We start from the raw sequence: 23,190 nt of genomic DNA, 5'->3' as shown, positions 1-23,190 counted from the left end.
ATTACCTCGGCTAGCATCACAGTGTAAGGATGCCCTAATGGTGCATGCCATGCCACGACCATTTGTGCAATGGTAGGCTTTCTGTAGAGGGGTAGGGAAGGTAAAATGTCTTTAAAGGTGTTGTTAGCATTTGTTTCAGCAAGTTTAGTAAGCAGTACCTTCCTGGCTTTTGGATGTTCAAGTTTCTTCTCTATTGCTTGTGTAAGGTGATCAATAAATTTTAGAAGGGATTTCCCAGGTCCCTGCAGGTCTCTTCTAAGAGAGCTCAGGGAAGGTCTATTGAATTAGGATTACTGAAATCTTCCTCCCTGGCTAGATGGTCTAGTGTTAGGTGTACCCGCCTGTCTTCTCTAGCATAGTCTTTTAATAGATGTTGCAGTAGTTTTTTCCCCATTCCTTCCCACAGAATAATTTCAGTGGGAGAAAGTAGGATGCGCATAAAATGGTGCAAATTGTGGGGCACCAACACATGTATTGGATAGATGTTATTTAACAAATGATTAATATAGGGCAAGCCCCTCCCATGGTCTTTCGCTGCTTTATAAATGTCTTTCATCTGCTATGTATGAGAGCTTCCAATTGGGGCTTAGCCCCACTCTGCTACTGCACCGGTGGGTCTTTTAATTTAGCTACCAATTCCCAGTCCCCTTCTTCTGCCGCCAGCTTCAACATCCTTGTCCAAGAATCCTCAGGCTCATGCTGAATGTCAGATGAACCTTCCCTCTCCTCTCCAGAAGACAGAACTTGATCTTTGGCAGAGGAGCGGGGCCTTGGGGTGACTGGACAGGCCCGGTGTTGTGGGCCTTTGGTAGCCAAGATGGCGGCCTTCCGGTTACCGCCCCTCACACTTCCGGCTCCGACAGTGTGGGATCCGCAAGGGGCTGAGTTGGAGGGGGTAGGGCAGCGGGAGTAGCCAAGGAAGCGCTGGATATCCCAATGCAGGGGTGGTACCTGAAGCAGGGGTAGGACCCAACACATGGGGAAGATTTAATGAGAGAGCTGAGGGTGGGAAGGAGTTTGACATTGACAACCCCCTCCAGAGGAGGGACTCCATTTTGTGAGCTATCTGAGGGGGATCCAGGGAGGAGAGGTACTGGAGAATAAGTTAGGGTAGAATCCAGGCCTGTGTGATCTGTGCAGACGTGCCAGGGGGTAGAGAAGGAGCGGAGATGTCAGACAGCAGGTGGCTTGTCTGTGCTTTACAGCCGTTTCTGTCTCTCATCCTAATGGTGTGAGTGGGTTGAGGAATGCTGGGGGCAGAACAGAAAGTCTGGGTTGAATATTAGACCTTTGAAGCCTTGAGAAAACTCCATAAAACATGTGAAAAACTGTGGAAAATGTTGCGACTCTTATCACTCTCTGAGTTTGCAAAAGATAGTCTTTCCCTAACTCAGTCCCAAAGTGCTACATGATGAACTGAATCAACAGAAATGTCTGGGAACTCCGTAAACAGCCAATGAACAAACGACTTAAAACTTCCCTTAGTAAAAGTCTTCCACTCTGAAAGGAGAACTCCCTAACTTGAACATATATGTCCCTCTCATCTTTGGATAATTTGTTACACAGAGCTGCCCCTGATGTAAAGGGTGGCCCACCCACAGGACTAAAATATCCCCCAAAAATCCTGCACTGCTGGTGGCTGTTCCCCAATTCACTGCTCTGGTGGTACTGGATGCAGATGTTTCAAAATATCCCGTGGGCTTTGTCCGTCCAGTCGGCCCTCTTGCTGCTGGAGGGTGCCAACGCTGCCTTCAGCAAGCCCTGATAAAATTCAGGTCTCACTCCAGGGCGGAGGCTGACCCAAGGCATCTTCTGTCCCGTGACGGTGGAAGAGTCAAATCGTCACTGGAATCACTCTCAGGAATTCTCAAAGAAGGTCGCTGTTTGGGCATCCCTTGTTGTGGCATGTCCACAGCCAGCCTCTGTGAGAGACGTGCACTCCCAGAGCTGGGAGCAGGCTAGCTTGAATGGATGATGGATGAGGCAAGAGAGGAGCATTTGTGTGGAACTCCAAACAGTGTGGTTTGTGCTGGAGAGGGTCCAGGGAAGGAGACAAAATGAGGCTGGGCACACAAGGTTTTATATGGGGGAAAAAAAGGACCTTGTATGCAGTAACTTAGGACCAATAGAGGATAAGAAAGGGGAGAACACCTAGGGGAGTACATATAAGGAAAGAAAAAACTTCATGATATCATGAAAATTACCTGAATCCCCATGACCCTACAAAAGCCAATGGGAAAGATGATTGCTTTAGAGGGGTGCTGCAACTTACTTAAGTTCGTCATAGTACTAATGAGGTATTAGAGTTGCAGTGGTAGGCCCCAGGACCTCCAAAAAACTACTACTTCCTGAGACTTCATTGCTGACTTCATTGAGGAGCTCAGCAGTGCTGAAAGGAGAGGCCTGTCCTTTGTGTTCCCTTTGGGATGGCAGTGGAAGTGCCCTGAGTGTACATTCAGAGGCACCTTCATGGTTTCTCATGCCACGACACCAATACTATATGTGCAAGGTGACTTCCTTGAATGACATGTAGTCCTTTGAAATATCTGCAGGAAGTGGTCTGGAAATGCTTTGTGAGCCTGTTCCTTGGGATCAGCTGTGAAGGGCTGAGGGCTGGCCTGAGCCCGGTGCTGTGTCCCACTGGGAGCAGCCGCACAGGCTCACGTGCAGAGCAGGCACTGCCAGAGTCCCTGGAGATCTCACCTGCCCTGCAGCCACCATTGTCAAGGTGCTGTAAACATCAGCTGGTGCTGACTTTCCCCTTGGATCCTTTGGTTTAGTCACTATGGGGAAATTCGTTCCTGAAGCCCGTGGGATTTCCCCCTGGCAGGTGTGATGGGGATGCTCGGGGAGTGTGGGGCTTTGGGGGCAGCTGCCCAGGCAGGGGCTGAGCTCGGGGCCCTGTTGGGCCCATGCCCCCAGCAGCAGCAGCAACAGCAGCAGCCCCAGGGCCCAAAGCCCCGTGCCCCCTGCCCAGCACAGGCTGCCCTGTCCCTGGAGCTGTCACCCAAGTGGGGCCCGGGGACCAGTGGCCGCTGGCAGCAGCAGGAGTGCGGGCAGAGTGAGGATGCCCTGGCTTGGCTTTTGTTTCTGGAACAAAGTGGGCTCAGGGCAGTGCAGAGCAGGCTGGGAAGCAGAGCCCAGGGCCTTTGGAGGCTGCAAGGCTTAAAGATCAGCCCCTGCAGCAGCCCAGATGCAGGTGGCCCAGTTGCCAAGGCTGTGGTGGCCTTGAGATCATGCAGGTGGATTTTGCAGGGCTGTGGCCTGCTGGCGGCTCTGGGCCCAGGAGTGCCTGTGGCTGCAGCAGGAAGGGTGGCTGAAGGTTTGCTGCCTGCTTTGGTGGCATGGCTGCAGGGGCCAGTGCTGTGAGAGCCCCTTGTGTGAGAGCTGGTGAGAGCTGAGCTCTTGGGGACAGCGCTGTGCCCCAGGCCAGGAAGAGCAGCAGTGCCCAATGGCAGGTGTGGTGTCAGTGGGAGCCCCTGTGCCCAGGGACCCCCAGCCCCGGGGTGGCCGTGCCAGCACCTGCAGGGACCTCCAGCCCTTTAGAACGTGGAAAAAGTGGAACTCACAAGTGTGCAAAGGCTGCCTTTGCCCAAAGGAATGGCCCAGAGAAGTCAAGTTTTAAAAAGAAACAGTATTTATTTACTGAAGATTGGCAAACCTAGGATTTACAGAACATTTTTCGTTATAACAATCGTTATAAGTTCAACAACAACAATGTACAGAACATATTTACATGAGATCCGAGGGGCTAACAATCTTCAAAACATATTTACAGGAAACTTCTAATCTAGTCAACATATTTACAGGAACTTCAAAACTTTCAAACGTATTTACAACGGCGTGCCATCTGTGCCATCATATGCATGAGCCCTGGAAGAAAGGAAGCAGCAGAGCTGGACTCAGCCACCTGCACTGGGCCCAGCAGGGCTGGCAGCTGGGCCCCAGGGACTGGGCCGGGGCTGGCAGGGCTGGCGTGGCCCCAGGCAAGCGCAGGGCAGGCCGGGGCTGGTGCTTGTGGCAGCCCAGTCCAGGCCCCCTGCGGGCACCGTGTCCCTGAGCGGGGCCATCCAGCCCAGCCCCAGCCTGGTGTCAGGGGACCCAGTATGTGTGCGGGCAGGGTGTGGGAAGCATCTGCCTGTCATACCTGTGAAGCTGCTCCTTCATCCAAGGACCATGGGCTCCTCCTCATCCTTCTCGTCAACTTCCATGTCCTCGGTGTCATCCTCCTCCTCTACGTCCATCTCCTCGATGGTCTCCTCCTCATCTACTTCCATGTCCTCCGCAGTGGAGGACATGGAAGTAGAGGAGGAGTCCACCTCCATCATTTCTTCCTCATCCAGCCCCTGGTCCACATCCATCTCCTCCACAATGTCTCTCTCAACCTGCAAGGGGCAGCACAATCTCCCAGTGGGCTTCCTGTCCCACACCATCCATTCCCACATGGCTGCAGCCTGCCCAAGCCGGGTGCCCCCTGCCTGGCATGGCACTGTACCTCCATGGGCACAGCAGAGTACATCCTGCTGGGATCGGCGCTCCAGAGCCGGCGGCAGAGAAAGCCCAGGCAGCAGAAGCACCTCAGCGCTGAGGGTCAGAGCGCAGAGTGAGTGGCAACTGACCCTTGGCAGCCGGTGAAGTGTCTGGTGTGCTCGTTTCCAGGTCCTGGACATTCCACCTGGAACCCTCTGGGAGCTGTGATGTCACTGAAGTTTCAGGGCCGCTGCGCAGTGGGAGATGGGGATGGCAGAATGATCAAATCCTTGAATGGTTTGGCTTGGAAGGGACCCTCAAGATGATGTGGTTTCAAGCTGAGCAATCTCCCAGCAGAGCAGGTTGCTGTGGCCCCTGTCCCACCTGGCCTTGGATATTGCTGGGGATGGGGCATCCACAGCCTCTCTGCACTGGTCCCTGTGTCAGGGACAAGCACCCTGAGAGTAAAGAACTTTTTCCCATCATCAAATCTCTTCCACCTCCTACAGTTTGATCCCATTCTCCCTTGTCCTGTCACTACAGTTCTTGACCAAGAGTCCTCTCCCACTTCCCTGTAGGTCAGGCTGTTCCTACAGGGTTACACGCGTGACTTAACCTGCAGACAGGAGAGAGACAAGCCAAGTTCCCAGTCAGAAAAAATGCGGAATGTGGCTTGAGAACTGAGAGAATAAGGAAAAAGAAAAGACAGGAAGTCTTTGGGTTGCATGGGCTGTGGGATTCATGCCTTTTATTAGAGGCCCGTCCCTGGTGCACTCAGTTCCTGTGTTGCAGCCTGCCCACAGCAACCTCTGTGAGGGACCTGCACTCGCAGAGCTGGGAGCCGGCTTGCTTGGATGGCTGATGGATGAGGCAAGAGAGGGATCGTTGTGTGGAAATCCAAATAATGTGGATTGCACTGAAGAGGGTCCAGGAATGGAGACAAAATGGGGCTGGGCACACAATGTGGGGGTGAACAGCGCAGGATAATTACAGTAAGCCAGGACCAAATTGATTCAAGAGAGTTGGAACATTCCGAGGGAGAACATGTAAGGAAAATGCAGCAGTTGAACTGGGTGATACGGACAGAGCGTGCTGCATCACCATGAGCCTGCAAATGCCCATGGGCAACACCATTGCATTCAGAGCGGTGACTTTTTTTACCTTGGTCACTTTGCCCTGAGGTATTACAGTTCCAGTGGTAGGTCCCTGTGTTTGCTAAGTCCAGTGAACCAGTTGTTGTTGCCTTCCATCTGGATCTTGTTTCCTTGATCTTTCAGCAGCTGGATGCCCTGGTATACTGACTCCCTATGTGACAACAGGTAGGAAAAACACCTGCCTTGTAGTGCCTTACAGGCATGGCCATGGACAAGAAATTGTGGCTTGTCTGTGGAAGCGCCCAGCTGAAGGCATGTGGCTCAGTGAGGAGCATCCAGTTCTCTGCTACAGAAGCTACAAATGGCAGCATCCTCTGACTTTAGCTAATTTATTGTCTGGAGGCTTGGGTGTCCTAAAAGTAAACAGATAAAGAGATTAGAATATGAAACTTAAGTTTTGTTCCCACTAAACTTTCTCTTCTGTAAGCCAAGGGTGTGAACACAGCTTATTAGAAGAAGCATGTATCAATGCTAAAATATAATTTTTACAAATGTTAAGACATAGATCCCGGTTAGTGGTGTCTGAATTATCTTGGTCTTGGTGTGTGTGGTCAACGCTGCTTAGGAGATCTTCTTCTGTCCTTCGCCTTCTTCTTTTCCAGGCTGCTACTGTCTCTCTTAGGCTTTCATTCTGTTCTTCTGGTGGTGGCTCTGGTGTTTGCCTCACTGTTCCCAGAAACAGTTTTAATGTATTTTGCTGGGATTCATCTTGGGAATGTTGCTGTAGAGACAAGGGCATCTTTTCTTTCCCAAGTAATTAATGGAAAAGGGCCCATAATTTGTTTAGATTCAGGGTCTTTGCTCAACCCAGGTGGCTGTTCTTTTAATTGGGCTGCAATTGAATTAGTAAAATGCCTGATGACCGGGAGAGTTGTCTCCATAAATGAATTGTTCAAAAAGTTGAGTTCGTAAAAGGCCTTGGCCAGTCTCTCAATGGAAGATAATATCTGGATTCCCCCTCTCAGTTGATCAAGGGTCCTTTTGATGGATCAGTGGGCCCTCTCGGCTATAGACTTTCCTGTGGCGGAGTGTGGTATGCCTGTGATATGTTTTATATCCCAGTGGTTAGAAACTTGTTGGAATCAGTGCAAGGTATAAGCAAGAGCATTATCAAATTTAATTTCCTGTAGAACTGCTAAGGTGTAAAAAACAAAAAAGTAATGTTTTATAGCATCTTCTGATTTTTCACCAGCATGGGCAGAGGTGAAAACCGCACTGGAAAAGGCCTCAAATGAGACCTGGATGTATTTAATCTGCCGAAAGGGGCTTAGTGTGTGATGTCTGATTGCCAGATGTGGAGACTCTGTAGTCCTCTTGGATTGACTCCAGCTCTGGCAGAAGCAAGGCCATGTTCCTGGCAATTTGGGCAGGTGGCTACAAGTGATCTTGCCGGGTCTCGGGTGTTTTTGAACATCCTGAGCAGCGCAGGAATGTTTTGATGGTAGAATTGGTGGCTGATCCTAGCCTGTGTAAAAATGATCTAAGGCGTATTGCAGTGGTTCAGATGTTTGAAGTAGGCAATTGAGGGGCTCTTGAGTGAGAAGTAAGTATATATTCACAAGGTCTGTTCCTGCAAGGGAGCACAGACGCTCTCTAGGTTTCCAGCAATAGTTCTGCAATAACTTTCTGTTGGGTTGTTATCGTTTTAGTAGGTTGGTGTGCTCTGAAAACGCATTCAATTTCTATGAGGGGATCTGAGATAGTTGAGTCTCCCTGAAAGAATAATGCATGGAATATTGGACTTACACCAAGGATTGCCAGGGAGAAAGCAAAAGTAGTGTGGTATCTGTGTGCCTGTTTAGTTTGAATCACCCAGGATGCCTTTTGTACAGCTGCTTCTGCCTGTGGTGTCAGTGATCACGGGAATCGAGTCCTTCACTGCCTTTAAGGAGCAGGAACAGTGGCATGAGATCTTCTGTGGTGATTCCCAGCAGTGAATGTACCCAACTGATGCTTCCACAGAGCATTTGGGGTTCTGGCAGAGTCTTTGGGTTGTCCTTGATGTGCAGTGTTTGTGGTGTGATGGTTCTCTCTGCAGTTTTTAGGCCGAGACACTTCCAAGGGGCTGTCCTTGGAACTTTATCTGCTGCAATCCTAAAAGCTTTCTCCTGTACCACAGTGATGACATCTTGTACTGCAACATCCAGAATGATTTGAGCTTCTGCACAAACAACTGTGTCATCCATGTAATGAAAAATGATAGCATTAGGATGTTCATTTAATGGTCCATATAACGAAAAGCGATTAGCATTAGGGCAAGCGAATTTGGACATCAAGCCATTGACAAATATTTGGTCTCCTCTTCATTCGTTGAGGCAATACAGTCCACTGGTACCTCTGTAAAGGTGCTTGTCGATTTAGTGACGGAAAAGGCAACCCAGGAGGGTGTCATTGGGTTGCATGGGGGTGTCAAAAAAGTAGTCATTAAGATCTATATCAACCATCTGCCAATAACAGTGTAATCATAGGTACAATTGGACTAAACCTCCCTGAACTAGCCTTCCTTCACATCTCAACCCATGCAATCTTCAAAGCAATGCTCTTTCTATGCTCAGGCTCCATCAATCACAGCCTAAATGGCAAAGAAGATATCCGAAAAATAGGAGGACTCCAAAAACTGCTACCCTCAACTACGGCATGGCGCACCATCGGCAATCTCGAGGTAACATGGAGGCTGAGCGCAGGCTGGACTGGAGGGAACCCCCTGTCCTTGATGACCTCATTGATTTTCCTGAGGTCCTGCAGGAGCCGCCTCTTGTCCTTGCCAGGCTTTCATATGATAATGAAAGGTGCATTGCAGGGGCTAGTAGAGGGTACAATGTAGCCAACAGACAGCTGCTCCTGCATGAGGGACTGCAGGGCCTTTAACTTTCTGCCTGGGAGGGGCCACTGATCCACCCATATGGGGTCGTTGGTCTTCCAGGTTGACTGAAGGGTGGCACGCTACTCGGTTGCCCCATCTGGAAATCTTGAGGTGTTGATATGATCTCTAGCCCTGTCCCTCTTTGGGACAAGAGGCCTTTCCTCAAATTGTTATTGGTGCCCGGGTGACGAATGATCTTACGGTACCACTGTGCCCTCAGGACCTTCCATGCAGATGGTACCTTGACCCCAGAAGCTGGTAGTGGCTCTCTCGATGCCAATTATCACTTCAACTCCTGGAGCTAGGGGCCATTCTTTTAACCAGTCAGAGAGGGAATTTAGAGTGACATCAGCTCTTGTATCTAATAGTCCTGAATGACATCTCTTTCTCGCTTTACATGACCAAGCACACTTTAGAATGGGTCTATTTCTGCCCGTAATCTGTGCCCACATCAGCATTGGATGAGCTGGTGAGGTGATCATATCCCGTGGGAGGTAGGCTCTGGCTGTAACTGTTCCTTTTGGAATGAAAAGGGGAGGGTCTAAGCATAGAGCCTGGACAGTTATCTCCTGCAAAGATGTCAAGGCGACTATCTCAGGTAGTATAGTGTGTGTCTCCATACCTTCCCTGGTGTTGGTTAAAATCAGAATGTCTCTGGGCCATCCTTCAGGCCTGTATTTGCCTTTTGGAATATGGTGAACATAAATATCGTGGATTGGAATAGAAAAGGCGCTTACCAGCTGCCTTTAGGTTCCGGGGCAGAGCTGTCTTTTGTCGAGCATTCTGCAGTGATCAAGCTGTCCTGATGGATCTGAGAAGGTCGCTGTGCTGGTTCTCCACGATGTTGGGGAGAGTAGGGCAGAACGGGCTTGCATTTGGTGTCATCATGCGGGGCCTTTCTGTGTCTGTGTGGGGTTTCCCGCAGGCCACTGGTTTTGCTGGTGTTGTAAAGCGTGTGGACGAGAGGGACAGTGAGGAAAGTGGCTGTGACACCTAGAAGGTCCCTGGTAATAGTCTGTATTTTTACAATTCTATTGAGAATGCATCACCTCCCCACATTTAAAGCAAGGTCCTTTTTCATGTGTGTGCCAGGGAATAACGTGGGAGGCTACCAGCACCTCTACTACACCGTGACAAGAAGCATTACCTCGGCTAGCATCACAGTGTAAGGATGCCCTAATGGTGCATGCCATGCCACGACCATTTGTGCAATGGTAGGCTTTCTGTAGAGGGGTAGGGAAGGTAAAATGTCTTTAAAGGTGTTGTTAGCATTTGTTTCAGCAAGTTTAGTAAGCAGTACCTTCCTGGCTTTTGGATGTTCAAGTTTCTTCTCTATTGCTTGTGTAAGGTGATCAATAAATTTTAGAAGGGATTTCCCAGGTCCCTGCAGGTCTCTTCTAAGAGAGCTCAGGGAAGGTCTATTGAATTAGGATTACTGAAATCTTCCTCCCTGGCTAGATGGTCTAGTGTTAGGTGTACCCGCCTGTCTTCTCTAGCATAGTCTTTTAATAGATGTTGCAGTAGTTTTTTCCCCATTCCTTCCCACAGAATAATTTCAGTGGGAGAAAGTAGGATGCGCATAAAATGGTGCAAATTGTGGGGCACCAACACATGTATTGGATAGATGTTATTTAACAAATGATTAATATAGGGCAAGCCCCTCCCATGGTCTTTCGCTGCTTTATAAATGTCTTTCATCTGCTATGTATGAGAGCTTCCAATTGGGGCTTAGCCCCACTCTGCTACTGCACCGGTGGGTCTTTTAATTTAGCTACCAATTCCCAGTCCCCTTCTTCTGCCGCCAGCTTCAACATCCTTGTCCAAGAATCCTCAGGCTCATGCTGAATGTCAGATGAACCTTCCCTCTCCTCTCCAGAAGACAGAACTTGATCTTTGGCAGAGGAGCGGGGCCTTGGGGTGACTGGACAGGCCCAGTGTTGTGGGCCTTTGGTAGCCAAGATGGCGGCCTTCCGGTTACCGCCCCTCACACTTCCGGCTCCGACAGTGTGGGATCCGCAAGGGGCTGAGTTGCAGGGGGTAGGGCAGCGGGAGTAGGCAAGGAAGCGCTGGATATCCCAATGCAGGGGTGGTACCTGAAGCAGGGGTAGGACCCAACACATGGGGAAGATTTAATGAGAGAGCTGAGGGTGGGAAGGAGTTTGACATTGACAACGCCCTCCAGATGAGGGACTCCATTTTGTGAGCTATCTGAGGGGGATCCAGGGAGGAGAGGTACTGGAGAATAAGTTAGGGTAGAATCCAGGCCTGTGTGATCTGTGCAGACGTGCCAGGGGGTAGAGAAGGAGCGGAGATGTCAGACAGCAGGTGGCTTGTCTGTGCTTTACAGCCGTTTCTGTCTCTCATGCTAATGGTGTGAGTGGGTTGAGGAATGCTGGGGGCAGAACAGAAAGTCTGGGTTGAATATTAGACCTTTGAAGCCTTGAGAAAACTCCATAAAACATGTGAAAAACTGTGGAAAATGTTGCGACTCTTATCACTCTCTGAGTTTGCAAAAGATAGTCTTTCCCTAACTCAGTCCCAAAGTGCTACATGATGAACTGAATCAACAGAAATGTCTGGGAACTCCGTAAACAGCCAATGAACAAACGACTTAAAACTTCCCTTAGTAAAAGTCTTCCACTCTGAAAGGAGAACTCCCTAACTTGAACATATATGTCCCTCTCATCTTTGGATAATTTGTTACACAGAGCTGCCCCTGATGTAAAGGGTGGCCCACCCACAGGACTAAAATATCCCCCAAAAATCCTGCACTGCTGGTGGCTGTTCCCCAATTCACTGCTCTGGTGGCTCTGGATGCAGATGTTTCAAAATATCCCGTGGGCTTTGTCCGTCCAGTCGGCCCTCTTGCTGCTGGAGGGTGCCAACGCTGCCTTCAGCAAGCCCTGATAAAATTCAGGTCTCACTCCAGGGCGGAGGCTGACCCAAGGCATCTTCTGTCCCGTGACGGTGGAAGAGTCAAATCGTCACTGGAATCACTCTCAGGAATTCTCAAAGAAGGTCGCTGTTTGGGCATCCCTTGTTGTGGCATGTCCACAGCCAGCCTCTGTGAGAGACGTGCACTCCCAGAGCTGGGAGCAGGCTAGCTTGAATGGATGATGGATGAGGCAAGAGAGGAGCATTTGTGTGGAACTCCAAACAGTGTGGTTTGTGCTGGAGAGGGTCCAGGGAAGGAGACAAAATGAGGCTGGGCACACAAGGTTTTATATGGGGGAAAAAAAGGACCTTGTATGCAGTAACTTAGGACCAATAGAGGATAAGAAAGGGGAGAACACCTAGGGGAGTACATATAAGGAAAGAAAAAACTTCATGATATCATGAAAATTACCTGAATCCCCATGACCCTACAAAAGCCAATGGGAAAGATGATTGCTTTAGAGGGGTGCTGCAACTTACTTAAGTTCGTCATAGTACTAATGAGGTATTAGAGTTGCAGTGGTAGGCCCCAGGACCTCCAAAAAACTACTACTTCCTGAGACTTCATTGCTGACTTCATTGAGGAGCTCAGCAGTGCTGAAAGGAAAGGCCTGTCCTTTGTGTTCCCTTTGGGATGGCAGTGGAAGTGCCCTGAGTGTACATTCAGAGGCACCTTCATGGTTTCTCATGCCACGACACCAATACTATATGTGCAAAGTGACTTCCTTGAATGACATGTAGTCCTTTGAAATATCTGCAGGAAGTGGTCTGGAAATGCTTTGTGAGCCTGTTCCTTGGGATCAGCTGTGAAGGGCTGAGGGCTGGCCTGAGCCCGGTGCTGTGTCCCACTGGGAGCAGCCGCACAGGCTCACGTGCAGAGCAGGCCCTGCCAGAGTCCCTGGAGATCTCACCTGCCCTGCAGCCACCATTGTCAAGGTGCTATAAACATCAGCTGGTGCTGACTTTCCCCTTGGATCCTTTGGTTTAGTCACTATGGGGAAATTTGTTCCTGAAGCCCGTGGGATTTCCCCCTGGCAGGTGTGATGGGGATGCTCGGGGAGTGTGGGGCTTTGGGGGCAGCTGCCCAGGCAGGGGCTGAGCTCGGGGCCCTGTTGGGCCCATGCCCCCAGCAGCAGCAGCAACAGCAGCAGCCCCATGGCCCAAAGCCCCGTGCCCCTGCCCAGCACAGGCTGCCCTGTCCCTGGAGCTGTCACCCAAGTGGGGCCCGGGGACCAGTGGCCGCTGGCAGCAGCAGGAGTGCGGGCAGAGTGAGGATGCCCTGGCTGGGCTTTTGTTTCTGGAACAAAGCGGGCTCAGGGCAGTGCAGAGCAGGCTGGGAAGCAGAGCCCAGGGCCTTTGTAGGCTGCAAGGCTTAAAGATCAGCCCCTGCAGCAGCCCAGATGCAGGTGGCCCAGTTGCCAAGCCTGTGGTGGCCTTGAGATCATGCAGGTGGATTTTGCAGGGCTGTGGCCTGCTGGCGGCTCTGGGCCCAGGAGTGCCTGTGGCTGCAGCAGGAAGGGTGGCTGAAGGTTTGCTGCCTGCTTTGGTGGCATGGCTGCAGGGGCCAGTGCTGTGAGAGCCCCTTGTGTGAGAGCTGGTGAGAGCTGAGCTCTTGGGGACAGCGCTGTGCCCCAGGCCAGGAAGAGCAGCAGTGCCCAATGGCAGGTGTGGTGTCAGTGGGAGCCCCTGTGCCCAGGGACCCCCAGCCCCGGGGTGGCCGTGCCAGCACCTGCAGGGACCTCCAGCCCTTTAGAACGTGGAAAAAGTGGAACTCACAAGTGTGCAAAGGCTGCCTTTGCCCAAAGGAATGGCCCAGAGAAGTCAAGTTTTAAAAAGAAACAGTATTTATTTACTGAAGATTGGCAAACCTAGGATTTACAGAACATTTTTCGTTATAACAATCGTTATAAGTTCAACAACAACAATGTACAGAACATATTTACATGAGATCCGAGGGGCTAACAATCTTCAAAACATATTTACAGGAAACTTCTAATCTAGTCAACATATTTACAGGAACTTCAAAACTTTCAAACGTATTTACAACGGCGTGCCATCTGTGCCATCATATGCATGAGCCCTGGAAGAAAGGAAGCAGCAGAGCTGGACTCAGCCACCTGCACTGGGCCCAGCAGGGCTGGCAGCTGGGCCCCAGGGACTGGGCCGGGGCTGGCAGGGCTGGCGTGGCCCCAGGCAAGCGCAGGGCAGGCCGGGGCTGGTGCTTGTGGCAGCCCAGTCCAGGCCCCCTGCGGGCACCGTGTCCCTGAGCGGGGCCATCCAGCCCAGCCCCAGCCTGGTGTCAGGGGACCCAGTATGTGTGCGGGCAGGGTGTGGGAAGCATCTGCCTGTCATACCTGTGAAGCTGCTCCTTCATCCAAGGACCATGGGCTCCTCCTCATCCTTCTCGTCAACTTCCATGTCCTCGGTGTCATCCTCCTCCTCTACGTCCATCTCCTCGATGGTCTCCTCCTCATCTACTTCCATGTCCTCCGCAGTGGAGGACATGGAAGTAGAGGAGGAGTCCACCTCCATCATTTCTTCCTCATCCAGCCCCTGGTCCACATCCATCTCCTCCACAATGTCTCTCTCAACCTGCAAGGGGCAGCACAATCTCCCAGTGGGCTTCCTGTCCCACACCATCCATTCCCACATGGCTGCAGCCTGCCCAAGCCGGGTGCCCCCTGCCTGGCATGGCACTGTACCTCCATGGGCACAGCAGAGCACATCCTGCTGGGATCGGCGCTCCAGAGCCGGCGGCAGAGAAAGCCCAGGCAGCAGAAGCACCTCAGCGCTGAGGGTCAGAGCGCAGAGCGAGTGGCAACTGACCCTTGGCAGCCGGTGAAGTGTCTGGTGTGCTCGTTTCCAGGTCCTGGACATTCCACCTGGAACCCTCTGGGAGCTGTGATGTCACTGAAGTTTCAGGGCCGCTGCGCAGTGGGAGATGGGGATGGCAGAATGATCAAATCCTTGAATGGTTTGGCTTGGAAGGGACCCTCAAGATGATGTGGTTCCAAGCTGAGCAATCTCCCAGCAGAGCAGGTTGCTGTGGCCCCTGTCCCACCTGGCCTTGGATATTGCTGGGGATGGGGCATCCACAGCCTCTCTGCACTGGTCCCTGTGTCAGGGACAAGCACCCTGAGAGTAAAGAACTTTTTCCCATCATCAAATCTCTTCCACCTCCTACAGTTTGATCCCATTCTCCCTTGTCCTGTCACTACAGTTCTTGACCAAGAGTCCTCTCCCACTTCCCTGTAGGTCAGGCTGTTCCTACAGGGTTACACGCGTGACTTAACCTGCAGACAGGAGAGAGACAAGCCAAGTTCCCAGTCAGAAAAAATGCGGAATGTGGCTTGAGAACTGAGAGAATAAGGAAAAAGAAAAGACAGGAAGTCTTTGGGTTGCATGGGCTGTGGGATTCATGCCTTTTATTAGAGGCCCGTCCCTGGTGCACTCAGTTCCTGTGTTGCAGCCTGCCCACAGCAACCTCTGTGAGGGACCTGCACTCGCAGAGCTGGGAGCCGGCTTGCTTGGATGGCTGATGGATGAGGCAAGAGAGGGATCGTTGTGTGGAAATCCAAATAATGTGGATTGCACTGAAGAGGGTCCAGGAATGGAGACAAAATGGGGCTGGGCACACAATGTGGGGGTGAACAGCGCAGGATAATTACAGTAAGCCAGGACCAAATTGATTCAAGAGAGTTGGAACATTCCGAGGGAGAACATGTAAGGAAAATGCAGCAGTTGAACTGGGTGATACGGACAGAGCGTGCTGCATCACCATGAGCCTGCAAATGCCCATGGGCAACACCATTGCATTCAGAGCGGTGACTTTTTTTACCTTGGTCACTTTGCCCTGAGGTATTACAGTTCCAGTGGTAGGTCCCTGTGTTTGCTAAGTCCAGTGAACCAGTTGTTGTTGCCTTCCGTCTGGATCTTGTTTCCTTGATCTTTCAGCAGCTGGATGCCCTGGTATACTGACTCCCTATGTGACAACAGGTAGGAAAAACACCTGCCTTGTAGTGCCTTACAGGCATGGCCATGGACAAGAAATTGTGGCTTGTCTGTGGAAGCGCCCAGCTGAAGGCATGTGGCTCAGTGAGGAGCATCCAGTTCTCTGCTACAGAAGCTACAAATGGCAGCATCCTCTGACTTTAGCTAATTTATTGTCTGGAGGCTTGGGTGTCCTAAAAGTAAACAGATAAAGAGATTAGAATATGAAACTTAAGTTTTGTTCCCACTAAACTTTCTCTTCTGTAAGCCAAGGGTGTGAACACAGCTTATTAGAAGAAGCATGTATCAATGCTAAAATATAATTTTTACAAATGTTAAGACATAGATCCCGGTTAGTGGTGTCTGAATTATCTTGGTCTTGGTGTGTGTGGTCAACGCTGCTTAGGAGATCTTCTTCTGTCCTTCGCCTTCTTCTTTTCCAGGCTGCTACTGTCTCTCTTAGGCTTTCATTCTGTTCTTCTGGTGGTGGCTCTGGTGTTTGCCTCACTGTTCCCAGAAACAGTTTTAATGTATTTTGCTGGGATTCATCTTGGGAATGTTGCTGTAGAGACAAGGGCATCTTTTCTTTCCCAAGTAATTAATGGAAAAGGGCCCATAATTTGTTTAGATTCAGGGTCTTTGCTCAACCCAGGTGGCTGTTCTTTTAATTGGGCTGCAATTGAATTAGTAAAATGCCTGATGACCGGGAGAGTTGTCTCCATAAATGAATTGTTCAAAAAGTTGAGTTCGTAAAAGGCCTTGGCCAGTCTCTCAATGGAAGATAATATCTGGATTCCCCCTCTCAGTTGATCAAGGGTCCTTTTGATGGATCAGTGGGCCCTCTCGGCTATAGACTTTCCTGTGGCGGAGTGTGGTATGCCTGTGATATGTTTTATATCCCAGTGGTTAGAAACTTGTTGGAATCAGTGCAAGGTATAAGCAAGAGCATTATCAAATTTAATTTCCTGTAGAACTGCTAAGGTGTAAAAAACAAAAAAGTAATGTTTTTTAGCATCTTCTGATTTTTCACCAGCATGGGCAGAGGTGAAAACCGCACTGGAAAAGGCCTCAAATGAGACCTGGATGTATTTAATCTGCCGAAAGGGGCTTAGTGTGTGATGTCTGATTGCCAGATGTGGAGACTCTGTAGTCCTCTTGGATTGACTCCAGCTCTGGCAGAAGCAAGGCCATGTTCCTGGCAATTTGGGCAGGTGGCTACAAGTGATCTTGCCGGGTCTCGGGTGTTTTTGAACATCCTGAGCAGCGCAGGAATGTTTTGATGGTAGAATTGGTGGCTGATCCTAGCCTGTGTAAAAACGATCTAAGGCGTATTGCAGTGGTTCAGATGTTTGAAGTAGGCAATTGAGGGGCTCTTGAGTGAGAAGTAAGTATATATTCACAAGGTCTGTTCCTGCAAGGGAGCACAGACGCTCTCTAGGTTTCCAGCAATAGTTCTGCAATAACTTTCTGTTGCGTTGTTATCGTTTTAGTAGGTTGGTGTGCTCTGAAAACGCATTCAATTTCTATGAGGGGATCTGAGATAGTTGAGTCTCCCTGAAAGAATAATGCATGGAATATTGGACTTACACCAAGGATTGCCAGGGAGAAAGCAAAAGTAGTGTGGTATCTGTGTGCCTGTTTAGTTTGAATCACCCAGGATGCCTTTTGTACAGCTGCTTCTGCCTGTGGTGTCAGTGATCACGGGAATCGAGTCCTTCACTGCCTTTAAGGAGCAGGAACAGTGGCATGAGATCTTCTGTGGTGATTCCCAGCAGTGAATGTACCCAACTGATGCTTCCACAGAGCATTTGGGGTTCTGGCAGAGTCTTTGGGTTGTCCTTGATGTGCAGTGTTTGTGGTGTGATGGTTCTCTCTGCAGTTTTTAGGCCGAGACACTTCCAAGGGGCTGTCCTTGGAACTTTATCTGCTGCAATCCTAAAAGCTTTCTCCTGTACCACAGTGATGACATCTTGTACTGCAACATCCAGAATGATTTGAGCTTCTGCACAAACAACTGTGTCGTCCATGTAATGAAAAATGATAGCATTAGGATGTTCATTTAATGGTCCATATAACGAAAAGCGATTAGCATTAGGGCAAGCGAATTTGGACATCAAGCCATTGACAAATATTTGGTCTCCTCTTCATTCGTTGAGGCAATACAGTCCACTGGTACCTCTGTAAAGGTGCTTGTCGATTTAGTGACGGAAAAGGCAACCCAGGAGGGTGTCATTGGGTTGCATGGGGGTGTCAAAAAAGTAGTCATTAAGATCTATATCAACCATCTGCCAATAACAGTGTAATCATAGGTACAATTGGACTAAACCTCCCTGAACTAGCCTTCCTTCACATCTCAACCCATGCAATCTTCAAAGCAATGCTCTTTCTATGCTCAGGCTCCATCAATCACAGCCTAAATGGCAAAGAAGATATCCGAAAAATAGGAGGACTCCAAAAACTGCTACCCTCAACTACGGCATGGCGCACCATCGGCAATCTCGAGGTAACATGGAGGCTGAGCGCAGGCTGGACTGGAGGGAACCCCCTGTCCTTGATGACCTCATTGATTTTCCTGAGGTCCTGCAGGAGCCGCCTCTTGTCCTTGCCAGGCTTTCATATGATAATGAAAGGTGCATTGCAGGGGCTAGTAGAGGGTACAATGTGGCCAACAGACAGCTGCTCCTGCATGAGGGACTGCAGGGCCTTTAACTTTCTGCCTGGGAGGGGCCACTGATCCACCCATATGGGGTCGTTGGTCTTCCAGGTTGACTGAAGGGTGGCACGCTACTCGGTTGCCCCATCTGGAAATCTTGAGGTGTTGATATGATCTCTAGCCCTGTCCCTCTTTGGGACAAGAGGCCTTTCCTCAAATTGTTATTGGTGCCCGGGTGACGAATGATCTTACGGTACCACTGTGCCCTCAGGACCTTCCATGCAGATGGTACCTTGACCCCAGAAGCTGGTAGTGGCTCTCTCGATGCCAATTATCACTTCAACTCCTGGAACTAGGGGCCATTCTTTTAACCAGTCAGAGAGGGAAATTAGAGTGACATCAGCTCTTGTATCTAATAGTCCTGAATGACATCTCTTTCTCGCTTTACATGACCAAGCACACTTTAGAATGGGTCTATTTCTGCCCGTAATCTGTGCCCACATCAGCATTGGATGAGCTGGTGAGGTGATCATATCCCGTGGGAGGTAGGCTCTGGCTGTAACTGTTCCTTTTGGAATGAAAAGGGGAGGGTCTAAGCATAGAGCCTGGACAGTTATCTCCTGCAAAGATGTCAAGGCGACTATCTCAGGTAGTATAGTGTGTGTCTCCATACCTTCCCTGGTGTTGGTTAAAATCAGAATGTCTCTGGGCCATCCTTCAGGCCTGTATTTGCCTTTTGGAATATGGTGAACATAAATATCGTGGATTGGAATAGAAAAGGCGCTTACCAGCTGCCTTTAGGTTCCGGGGCAGAGCTGTCTTTTGTCGAGCATTCTGCAGTGATCAAGCTGTCCTGATGGATCTGAGAAGGTCGCTGTGCTGGTTCTCCACGATGTTGGGGAGAGTAGGGCAGAACGGGCTTGCATTTGGTGTCATCATGCGGGGCCTTTCTGTGTCTGTGTGGGGTTTCCCGCAGGCCACTGGTTTTGCTGGTGTTGTAAAGCATGTGGACGAGAGGGACAGTGAGGAAAGTGGCTGTGACACCTAGAAGGTCCCTGGTAATAGTCTGTATTTTTACAATTCTATTGAGAATGCATCACCTCCCCACATTTAAAGCAAGGTCCTTTTTCATGTGTGTGCCAGGGAATAACGTGGGAGGCTACCAGCACCTCTACTACACCGTGACAAGAAGCATTACCTCGGCTAGCATCACAGTGTAAGGATGCCCTAATGGTGCATGCCATGCCACGACCATTTGTGCAATGGTAGGCTTTCTGTAGAGGGGTAGGGAAGGTAAAATGTCTTTAAAGGTGTTGTTAGCATTTGTTTCAGCAAGTTTAGTAAGCAGTACCTTCCTGGCTTTTGGATGTTCAAGTTTCTTCTCTATTGCTTGTGTAAGGTGATCAATAAATTTTAGAAGGGATTTCTCAGGTCCTTGCAGGTCTCTTCTAAGAGAGCTCAGGGAAGGTCTATTGAATTAGGATTACTGAAATCTTCCTCCCTGGCTAGATGGTCTAGTGTTAGGTGTACCCGCCTGTCTTCTCTAGCATAGTCTTTTAATAGATGTTGCAGTAGTTTTTTCCCCATTCCTTCCCACAGAATAATTTCAGTGGGAGAAAGTAGGATGCGCATAAAATGGTGCAAATTGTGGGGCACCAACACATGTATTGGATAGATGTTATTTAACAAATGATTAATATAGGGCAAGCCCCTCCCATGGTCTTTCGCTGCTTTATAAATGTCTTTCATCTGCTATGTATGAGAGCTTCCAATTGGGGCTTAGCCCCACTCTGCTACTGCACCGGTGGGTCTTTTAATTTAGCTACCAATTCCCAGTCCCCTTCTTCTGCCGCCAGCTTCAACATCCTTGTCCAAGAATCCTCAGGCTCATGCTGAACGTCAGATGAACCTTCCCTCTCCTCTCCAGAAGACAGAACTTGATCTTTGGCAGAGGAGCGGGGCCTTGGGGTGACTGGCCAGGCCCGGTGTTGTGGGCCTTTGGTAGCCAAGATGGCGGCCTTCCGGTTACCGCCCCTCACACTTCCGGCTCCGACAGTGTGGGATCCGCAAGGGGCTGAGTTGCAGGGGGTAGGGCAGCGGGAGTAGGCAAGGAAGCGCTGGATATCCCAATGCAGGGGTGGTACCTGAAGCAGGGGTAGGACCCAACACATGGGGAAGATTTAATGAGAGAGCTGAGGGTGGGAAGGAGTTTGACATTGACAACCCCCTCCAGAGGAGGGACTCCATTTTGTGAGCTATCTGAGGGGGATCCAGGGAGGAGAGGTACTGGAGAATAAGTTAGGGTAGAATCCAGGCCTGTGTGATCTGTGCAGACGTGCCAGGGGGTAGAGAAGGAGCGGAGATGTCAGACAGCAGGTGGCTTGTCTGTGCTTTACAGCCGTTTCTGTCTCTCATCCTAATGGTGTGAGTGGGTTGAGGAATGCTGGGGGCAGAACAGAAAGTCTGGGTTGAATATTAGACCTTTGAAGCCTTGAGAAAACTCCATAAAACATGTGAAAAACTGTGGAAAATGTTGTGACTCTTATCACTCTCTGAGTTTGCAAAAGATAGTCTTTCCCTAACTCAGTCCCAAAGTGCTACATGATGAACTGAATCAACAGAAATGTCTGGGAACTCCGTAAACAGCCAATGAACAAACGACTTAAAACTTCCCTTAGTAAAAGTCTTCCACTCTGAAAGGAGAACTCCCTAACTTGAACATATATGTCCCTCTCATCTTTGGATAATTTGTTACACAGAGCTGCCCCTGATGTAAAGGGTGGCCCACCCACAGGACTAAAATATCCCCCAAAAATCCTGCACTGCTGGTGGCTGTTCCCCAATTCACTGCTCTGGTGGCTCTGGATGCAGATGTTTCAAAATATCCCGTGGGCTTTGTCCGTCGAGTCGGCCCTCTTGCTGCTGGAGGGTGCCAACGCTGCCTTCAGCAAGCCCTGATAAAATTCAGGTCTCACTCCAGGGCGGAGGCTGACCCAAGGCATCTTCTGTCCCGTGACGGTGGAAGAGTCAAATCGTCACTGGAATCACTCTCAGGAATTCTCAAAGAAGGTCGCTGTTTGGGCATCCCTTGTTGTGGCATGTCCACAGCCAGCCTCTGTGAGAGACGTGCACTCCCAGAGCTGGGAGCAGGCTAGCTTGAATGGATGATGGATGAGGCAAGAGAGGAGCATTTGTGTGGAACTCCAAACAGTGTGGTTTGTGCTGGAGAGGGTCCAGGGAAGGAGACAAAATGAGGCTGGGCACACAAGGTTTTATATGGGGGAAAAAAAGGACCTTGTATGCAGTAACTTAGGACCAATAGAGGATAAGAAAGGGGAGAACACCTAGGGGAGTACATATAAGGAAAGAAAAAACTTCATGATATCATGAAAATTACCTGAATCCCCATGACCCTACAAAAGCCAATGGGAAAGATGATTGCTTTAGAGGGGTGCTGCAACTTACTTAAGTTCGTCATAGTACTAATGAGGTATTAGAGTTGCAGTGGTAGGCCCCAGGACCTCCAAAAAACTACTACTTCCTGAGACTTCATTGCTGACTTCATTGAGGAGCTCAGCAGTGCTGAAAGGAGAGGCCTGTCCTTTGTGTTCCCTTTGGGATGGCAGTGGAAGTGCCCTGAGTGTACATTCAGAGGCACCTTCATGGTTTCTCATGCCACGACACCAATACTGTATGTGCAAGGTGACTTCCTTGAATGACATGTAGTCCTTTGAAATATCTGCAGGAAGTGGTCTGGAAATGCTTTGTGAGCCTGTTCCTTGGGATCAGCTGTGAAGGGCTGAGGGCTGGCCTGAGCCCGGTGCTGTGTCCCACTGGGAGCAGCCGCACAGGCTCACGTGCAGAGCAGGCACTGCCAGAGTCCCTGGAGATCTCACCTGCCCTGCAGCCACCATTGTCAAGGTGCTATAAACATCAGCTGGTGCTGACTTTCCCCTTGGATCCTTTGGTTTAGTCACTATGGGGAAATTCGTTCCTGAAGCCCGTGGGATTTCCCCCTGGCAGGTGTGATGGGGATGCTCGGGGAGTGTGGGGCTTTGGGGGCAGCTGCCCAGGCAGGGGCTGAGCTCGGGGCCCTGTTGGGCCCATGCCCCCAGCAGCAGCAGCAACAGCAGCAGCCCCAGGGCCCAAAGCCCCGTGCCCCCTGCCCAGCACAGGCTGCCCTGTCCCTGGAGCTGTCACCCAAGTGGGGCCCGGGGACCAGTGGCCGCTGGCAGCAGCAGGAGTGCGGGCAGAGTGAGGATGCCCTGGCTTGGCTTTTGTTTCTGGAAAAAAGCGGGCTCAGGGCAGTGCAGAGCAGGCTGGGAAGCAGAGCCCAGGGCCTTTGTAGGCTGCAAGGCTTAAAGATCAGCCCCTGCAGCAGCCCAGATGCAGGTGGCCCAGTTGCCAAGCCTGTGGTGGCCTTGAGATCATGCAGGTGGATTTTGCAGGGCTGTGGCCTGCTGGCAGCTCTGGGCCCAGGAGTGCCTGTGGCTGCAGCAGGAAGGGTGGCTGAAGGTTTGCTGCCTGCTTTGGTGGCATGGCTGCAGGGGCCAGTGCTGTGAGAGCCCCTTGTGTGAGAGCTGGTGAGAGCTGAGCTCTTGGGGACAGCGCTGTGCCCCAGGCCAGGAAGAGCAGCAGTGCCCAATGGCAGGTGTGGTGTCAGTGGGAGCCCCTGTGCCCAGGGACCCCCAGCCCCGGGGTGGCCGTGCCAGCACCTGCAGGGACCTCCAGCCCTTTAGAACGTGGAAAAAGTGGAACTCACAAGTGTGCAAAGGCTGCCTTTGCCCAAAGGAATGGCCCAGAGAAGTCAAGTTTTAAAAAGAAACAGTATTTATTTACTGAAGATTGGCAAACCTAGGATTTACAGAACATTTTTCGTTATAACAATCGTTATAAGTTCAACAACAACAATGTACAGAACATATTTACATGAGATCCGAGGGGCTAACAATCTTCAAAACATATTTACAGGAAACTTCTAATCTAGTCAACATATTTACAGGAACTTCAAAACTTTCAAACGTATTTACAACGGCGTGCCATCTGTGCCATCATATGCATGAGCCCTGGAAGAAAGGAAGCAGCAGAGCTGGACTCAGCCACCTGCACTGGGCCCAGCAGGGCTG

The sequence above is a fragment of the Melospiza melodia genome, unplaced genomic scaffold (assembly GCF_035770615.1).
Source record: "Melospiza melodia melodia isolate bMelMel2 unplaced genomic scaffold, bMelMel2.pri scaffold_18, whole genome shotgun sequence".
Taxonomy (NCBI): domain Eukaryota; kingdom Metazoa; phylum Chordata; class Aves; order Passeriformes; family Passerellidae; genus Melospiza; species Melospiza melodia.
This window is presented reverse-complemented; position numbering follows the sequence as displayed.